Source organism: Oreochromis aureus, linkage group 4, assembly GCF_013358895.1.
Source record: "Oreochromis aureus strain Israel breed Guangdong linkage group 4, ZZ_aureus, whole genome shotgun sequence".
Lineage (NCBI taxonomy): Eukaryota > Metazoa > Chordata > Actinopteri > Cichliformes > Cichlidae > Oreochromis > Oreochromis aureus.
Genome location: NC_052945.1, coordinates 32,054,890 through 32,063,796, shown reverse-complemented (window position 1 = coordinate 32,063,796; position 8,907 = coordinate 32,054,890).

The following is an 8,907-nucleotide window of genomic DNA, read 5'->3' as shown; positions in this document are numbered from 1 at the left end:
TAAATTGGCTCATGGCACTGCTTCAACAGTGCGATACCCTCACGAGGGGCCAGGATCTCAAACAGGTTTGATTTTCTTGTGATCATATAATTGCTGATCGGGAGCTGGTCGTGAGGTGTCAATCGCTTCTCTTTACCCCATGTATACTACACAATGCACAACACACGATTAAGGCGAAACTCGGGCCGATCCCCAAAACAGTCGTACGACTGAAAAATCGTCTCAAAATGGGCCAGAAATCACACAGTGTATGCCCAGCTTAAGTAGACAGCCAGTGATCACTCCGGCCTCTGCAACTCAACTGCCTTTAGGCTACGGTGTATAATAGGGCCTGGCCTGCATAGAGAGACAAAATAACACTGTTTCATTATATAATTCACAACGCAACAAACCATCCATCCCAAACATATCAGGTCATCCTAGGTTTCGTCACATTACATACCTGCACAGAGAGACAACATAACACGGCAGTGTTTGTATTGTGGGCTATAAGTAGACCTCCCTCCAATTAGTCCAACCCCATTTTAGCTCACCACAATTGTGACACACACAACCACTCCCAAACCAGTGCAACTTCACACAATAATATGGAGACGAATTATTACAGGCACATTAGTCTACTATGTTACAATACCAATGGACAGAAAGTGAGAAATCTGTTCAGCAGATATAGCATATTGTGGCCAACCTAGATGGCAACTCAAGGTTGTTGGGGGTAACAAACTATGGGTCACATCGCAGACCTCTGTCCAGTGTCATATTCATGTAGCAAGCTGACAAAGCATCTATACAAGGAGTAGGTTTGTGACAACCATATTATTAGGATCATATCGAAATTCTGATAGAGTTCGTGTATCATCATAAAGCCTCTATAAAGCCTCTCTTGTCTGATATTGTCAGAATTTTCATTTTGCAGTGACTCAATACATTGCAGAGCACAAGTAAAAAAATATTTCAAGATCTTATTCATTGAATCTCACCTCAAGCAACAAAGAATGTATGTAAAAAAATTGAAAAGGACCAGATTTAATTGTAGATGAGGCACTGTCAGAAACAGTCTTTTCCAGACTATAGGGGCAGCTAGGATAGCCACTTGCTGAAATAGGTTGCTAGGTTTGGATAGTCACTGCTGAAGGGAAAAAAATTTCACCTATACCTCTAACAGGCTGTTGCATAGACATCACCAATGTGTTTGTTTTTTCTCACCTTCCTGTGCAGCTAAAATACCTTCCTGTTCAACTGAAATCTTCTTGGTTTTCAGTGACGCGTGTGGAAGCATTTCAGTAATAATGTCCCTCACGGCAGTAACAGCAAAGGCAGTATCTTATCTTGTTATCTTAGCATATAACAGGTATTTGTACAAATTTAGGTTATATACAATAGTAGACTGTACTGTACCTAGTCTGTACTATATTGTGTTTCCATACTGCAGCTCCTTCTCTTGGTTCAGGTCTTGAATCTGTGTGGGGTTAAAGAACACAGAAAAAGAGGAAGAATCTGATTGGAAGAGTGAAAGTCAAAATTAGTTCTTCATATGTACAGTACTGCATGTAGTTACACATTTGTAAGCTTTTTTTTTTTTACAAAAAGCTTAATATTTAACCATACAGAAAGAAGTTATGTTGTTTACCTCTTACTGGATTTATTGTGTTTTGTGCTGAACAGGCCATGTTTTAGAACACAAAACAGCTTCCTGCTGTAGCCACAATCATGTTGTGAACATGACGGATGAACCACAGTTGGGGACAGAATAGCTAATGAGCTGAAACTCGATATGCGACTGTCAAACTGAGCAGAATTAGAGATTTAAATCATAACTCCATTCAGTATGACAATAATGCCACAGTTCCCCCTAAAGCAGCAACTTATATATAGTTTGTTATAGTTTGCAACTCATATATAATGTCAACTAATCATGATTCATAATTGAAAGAGGTAATATTCTGAGCTGAAAAAATGGTTTTCTTAGTACCTTCTTCAGAGTGAGCACTACAATTTCAATTTAAGAAACCAGTGCAAACGAGATTTACTCTCTTATAAATGGAAAAATATTAGTATAACACAAAAAGCTTTCAGTTTCTAGTCACACCTACACCTACCGTTCATTTCCACTTCCTTTTTTGCAATACCATCTGTAAGCACAGCAAATGTGTTTTTAAGAGTTATGTGTTTGTTATGGTGCACCCCAAATGATATACAGTGAATCAAAGTGATTTGTTTTTTAATTCTTGTGCCCCATGTAAAAAGATACATGTGTTGTGATGTGTTTATTGGAATGTGAATGTTAAATAGAAAGTCCTTATGTAAATGAGACATGTTGTAGGGTGCTTTGAGTGCTCAGGTAGAGTACCATGTAACTTTTTTAATTAGCTTGAGCCACGTTGTCATCATCATCATACAGATCATAAAAGTTTGATATAAAAAAATAGTTTAGAATGTCTGCTGTCATCAATTACCCACCTTAAATTTTCATTGGATGAAGCTGGAATTGGTTTTAATTATTCAGCTGTAATGAAAGACGGACAAAATGTAGGCGACAGAAACTGGAGATAAAAATCCAGAGAAACAGAAATAAACAACGGTGACATTTCCTTTGAAGGATCCTGACATTTATAAAATTTGTGTCACAAAAATGTTGAAAGTCATTTTGTCAATTAACTGTGTCACTAAACATGAATATGTTAGATACTCCTAAAAAATCTACATCTATGAGTGTGAAATTTGTTCCACGAAACTTCTGTGACACAGTAACTTTTATACAGCTCCGTCATACACACATACAGGCACATCAACAGACTGCCAAAGGTTAAAGGCAGAAGAAATAGACTAACACAAGTACTGAGGAAAAGAGGTGAATGACTCCATTCTGGCTTCCATTTCCAGTCAGACTTTAATAGAATGTAAATAAACATTGCATTTCTTTAAAATGCAGTATTTCCTCTTTTTGAGTAACAACTCCAATAGCGGGTATGCAAGGGGCCAAGAGCAAAGGAGATGTAGGTGAAGGTAAGGACAGAGTTGTCTGTGTTAGCCCTGCAATAGACAGGTGACCTGTTCAAGGTGTGCCCTGTCTCTTGCTAGATGGCACTACATAGTTGTTGGAGTGATTTTGTTAAAAGTTGTCATTGTTGTGCTTCAAATTGTGAACCTTGTTTAAACTGCATTATTAAAGATATTCTTCTGTTTCTATTCTCCTCCCCTGCATGTAGGATGGTGGGGGAGGCTATAGCTATAGTGTTCAACTGCAGGCACATTCCATGTAAAGATTCTGAGTAGGGATGTTGTTGAACGGTTGTAAACATATATTGTGTAACAAGAAGTCACTACGCAGAGGCACATACACACATACACACACACACACATTCACTCACATGCTTGCACATGCATGCACACACACAGTGCCTTAGCTTTTGTGACACACCATATGGGTTTTACAATGGGGGTTGTATGTTCTCTGAATAAAAGGCTGCGAGGGGAGTTTGTTTGGAGTTGGCTACAGGCGTGCTTCTGTCAGTTCTGTGAGTGCAATCTCCCCTTGCAAGTAAACTGTATGAGTGGCTCTAGTGTTCTGTTTGCAGTCTCTCGTGCTCTGATTCCAGCAGGGTCGTATGTTTAGACCCAACATTCGTTACCACCTGATCCAATGGTCCTGGAACCATTGAAATGTAAGCTAAAATATTCATACATCAAAAGTGTGTGCAAAGTTCTGCTCAACCATTTGGTAGAGCACATTTTAAGTCCCAATATGTTTCTGAAACGTGCACTGAAATTAACTTAGCCTGTTTGAGCCTTTTGTACCACTTATCTTTAAATTATTATTCACAAAAAAAAAAAAAAAAAAAAAAAAAAAAATCCACGAAATGTCAATCTGTCTTTAAGTGGCAGACCTTTTCAATTAGCTTCCTTACAGAAAGTTAGCAATGGCAAAGGGAAGCTAAAAAATGTGGACTGACATTATGCCAAAAAAATGACTGTGTTTGGTGAAAAATGAAAATTTTTTATCAAACACTTTTTTGACTTCACTGAACAAAATTAGGTAACATGAGGGTCAAATCATTTTCTAAAAACATACTCTACCAAATGGTTGATTTGACCATTTATGGTAAACACTAGAGCTGAAGCTAGTGAACTGAAATAAAGGAATAAAAACCCTTCTGATCAGTGATCATTGGTATTTATATGATACATTTAATGCTGCTACATTAAACTTATGCTAATTCATGCTAGTATCAGTTTCATGATGACGTACAGCTATAAGCTTTATACTTTATGTTGGGAAATCAGTTTTACCCTGGTTCTTTTTTATTCCTCGGGCTTCCAGAGATGGCACTGGACCCAGTAGTCATTTTTACAAAATCTTTATTCATCTTTATTCATCTTCATTTAAGCATGCACTTCTAGAAGGGAAGACGAGGCCGGTGTCCCTCTGAAACACTCTTCACCCCTTTGTTAGTTCCAGGCAGCTTTATAGAGGCGACCCCATCATAAATCCCCCACAGTGTGCTGCAAACTCTGTGTCTGTGTCTATGTACACGAGCACGTGAGTGCCTGTGTGTGCGCGTACCCGCGTGTCTATGTGAGTGCACGTGAGTGAGTGTGCATGTGGATGTGTGAGTATATCAGTTAAAACACTGTGGGTATGTGTCTCTTCCTAGGGGCCATAAATACCATCTCCCCTCCAGACCACAGTTATCAAGTTACAAATGTTGAGACCCCCACACAGGTATCCTCTGGGGAATTTCCACTCAGCATTAACTCCTCTTTGTCTTACTTTCACAGTTCAACTGGGGAGGGTCTCCTAAGATCTACTCCTAAGTTCATGACACAGTCAGGCCTTTATTTATATCCAGGGCAGTGTCAGTGTCTCTACCATAATTCTACATTCTATCTTAACACATTTCTAAACTCTAAAACAAACTAAACATTCCTACATGTCTAAACTCTAAAATAAGCTAAACATTTCTACAAATCCCCCTTTTTATCTGCCCTATGGCAGATAAAACTACACTAAATCTTTCACCATAATGTTTTCATACTGTGACTCCCCATTTCCCAAAAGTGGTCTCCTGGTGTTGGACTTTGTATCAGATTCTCCCACAGCACGATTGATGAGTCTTATGAACAAAGCTCTGATACAAGGCACACAACGACACCCACACGTCGCTAATATTGCAGTAAAAACAGACAAAGAAATCATAATTGACATACGGAAACCTTTCCATTGCCCAAAGACAGAAATCATCCACGCTTCCAGCAGGTTATCCAATCTCGAATGCTCATACATCGTGGTGGACAACGTCTTTATGCCTTCCAGAGTTTGGGTCACAGAGCTGCCTGGAGCTGTGTTATTTAAAATAAAAGTACAATACATATCCCCAAACATAGCGCAAACACCCCCTTTTTCTCCCAACAACATATCTAATGCCAACCGATTTTGTACTGCCATTAAAGATGTTGGACCCAACTATTCAGCAAGTCCGTCAACTGCGTCCCTAGTAAGGTTCGCCAATCTCAGGACATTATAATGCACATAATTAATACGATCCACCTTCTTATTTGGAATTACTGAAAAAAATGCAGAAATCATTGGACAATTTTCAAATCCTCCAGCAATTTGGTCCACTACCTTAAATTCATTTAGGCACACCCCTAGGAACCCCAATAGCATCTATGTATGTTGGTGATCCTACTGTAAGGTCAAACGATCCTGGTGACTGTTTAGCCAACACATGACGTCTGCACGTGGCTGTCAGTTGAGCAGTGCCAGGCTTAGCCAGCCGCACCCCCTTTTCTCCTACTAAAACGAGAGGTGCACCTATACGTACCATGGCACAGAGACCAAAAGTCCCACTAGGAATTCTAACATAGAGTCTGTAGCCACCATAATAATACAAACCAGCACGTGCCCACAGGCCTATTTCAGTGCCGGTGTCTTTTGATACCTTTCCTCTGGCCAGGTACGTCACAGTGCACCAATCGGCGATAATCTCCCCGGCCTCATGCTCATGTCTGTCAGGGAAAGACACAGTAAAGTCAAAACACGTGTAGTTGGGTCTTCTTGGCATGAAGGGACCAAGTACAGTATCATTACCTATTGGTGGAAACAAACTTGCTAACATAGTACAATTACCTTCAGAAGCCACTTCTCTGGTGAGTCTGAGCATGCACTCAAATCCCCACTGGTCTTCGGGATATAAAGGAGCTGGTTCTGTGAAAAGATGTGGGCGGGCCGCTGCGCACGCCACACAATCTGAAACATTCTGTTCCCTAGCATTTTGGATGAGCCAATCTAGCCATAAATTGCTCTCACGGTAGCCAGTGGCCATTGAAATGAGCTGTTTAGGTTTGAGTCTTGTATAATCTACCTCAAGTATTTGTGGGCCCGATTCTGAAAGTGACAATGGTGGGGGAGGTGTTAATACAATTATTTCACCCACATCAGGTGCAAAATCTCTAAAATTAATTTTAACCAGACCGTATGGGTCCTTCCCTGAGACGTCTACCCCTATGAATAAGTACACCACGGATTGAGCAGGCCACACAGTGTCATGCCAACGATTCAGTGAGAGGGTCAACGGGTTCTGCCCAGCTGAGAAGTCCCGCTGAAACCCAAGCTTCTGCCACGCGGTGTCCTTGTACGAGCGCCACGTGCCAGAATACTCCACTATGGTAGACCAGTACTCACACGGGCCCTTCCAATAAGTGTAATAGGGGTAGCCAAGCTTCTGATTATTACACTCTATATCTACCATTGGATTGTAACCTACCCAGACATCATATCCCTGCCATGAACTGTTTAAACCTTTACATTTAATGACAGCACAAAGATCAAATGTATACGAAGCTGTGGACCCTTTAACGTTGTCCAACTCTATACCGCCATAATAATCAAAACACTCATCTGATTTACCTGTTTCACTACGTTTGGTTAAACCGCCGCCGGGCCTGTGATGGTGGAGTCGCGGAATGGATTCGGGTCTGTCTCTGGGCAATTCACTTATAAGAAAAATCACAGTTACAATAACAACAGTTATCACACCTAACACTACCGTTTCTCTCAAATTCCCCTTAACCAGCCTAGAGAAGTTGACATGATATAAATTTAGATGAAAGGCTTGTCTGTTTACATCTCTCCCTCACAAAAGGCTTCTCTGCAGAGCATCAAATCATTTGTGCTGTTCACAGAATCACAATTCCATCGCTGGACTTCCTCTGCGCTGTCACTTTTGGAGCTTGGCATGCTCTCTCCATCCCTCGATTCTGACGTTCCAACACTGCTGAAGATTTTAAGGCAGAGCACGTCGTACACCTTAGTTGTCTTCCTCAACGTCAACGTCAACACTCTTTCATTTTATTTAAGATTTTGCTGTGCAGAGTCTCCTCCTGATGATCTCCTGCGCGATGTCTGCTGTGCTGAAGGTGATCTCTGATCCTCCTGAAGACTCTCTCCTGGCCTCAGCTCCCATCTTGTAGACGATCTCCTCAGTCACTCCTTCTCGTCATGGCACCTCACGACATCTACAGATTTAAAAATAACACTCCTCTCCCCACATGGCTTTCACCATGCGCAAGCAAGCAAGCAAGCAAGCAATTTATTTATATGGCACTTTCAGATCAGCCCCCAGCTGAACACAAAGTGCTGTACACTTGACATGCCAAAGTGATACATTGAACATGTTAAAAAATAAGAAAAATAATAATATAAAAATAAATAAAATATATATATAAAAATGCTTATTAAAATGACATTAAAATAAATAAAATTAGCACAAATAGCAAAGACAATAATAAAATAGTATAAAAAATGATGATGAGAACTGTGCCAACTTCCCAATGAGACATAGAATGTGGCACAGTCTCCCTAAAACAATCTCCAGGGTTTCCCACTTGGAGCAGCCATACTCCAACCTGTAACCCTGTGTAAAAACATCAGTCAGCAATTAAATGTTTAGCTTGTCTAACTCCCAGCTCCACCTGGAGCCTATATCCTGGAAGACAAATCTGTTAAATCAAACTTCACATTTTCAACCGACTATAGCTCATAAGAATAATAAAGTATTCAGCATAAAAGACAAGCAATGAGCTAATGAGCCCATATTAAACTATTCCATAAACACTGCATCTCTTATTGTTTTCTCATGTCACTTGTCTGTTTTCTGCTGAATCCTCTACATGCACTCTTAGAAAAACAAACATTAACAACACACATGGACAATCCTGGTGGTCAGGCGCAGGTCGACAGGTTCCAGAGGTGCTGTACAAGGTCCTAACGTTAAGCCTGCTGTAAAAGGAGTGACACTGGTTTCAACACAGGATGTGTCTTACATTTTATTCACTTCGTAAAAGTAACCTTCACATTCTCCCAACATCACAGTGTAACAGCATCACCAACTCATAACCTGTAAACACAGTTCCCTTCCCACATAAACCCAGCAATCCTGTAGTAGAAAGAACATTAACCATTAGTGTGTCCTACTGTAACTCACATAATCAAACACATGATTAACTCTCTGCTGTAGAAAAGAAATGTAAATGTTAATGCTGCGCACAAGCCCATGAATAACACACCCCTGATAGATTGACAAACACAGAAAGTGGCATTTAAGAGGTTAAATCATCACGCAACCTAGGATGCTGCTGTCATCTTCCTGCTCCTGTAAAAGAAACACATAAATTCATCCACCCTTTGTCCTGTCTAGGTGGAGGTTAACCTTGAGTAGTGGTCAAGTCTTGTCAGCTATTGTCAGCTTTTACCAGTCAGTCAGTTTTTTTCTCTCACTCATTCATTCATTCATTCATTCTTTCTTTGCTGATAGTGGAAATTATCGTCGCATTTTCATTTCCACCCACAGCAAAATGACGTCCTTTCAAAAAAGAAAAGAAGAACTTTTAGATCGGATTATCTCG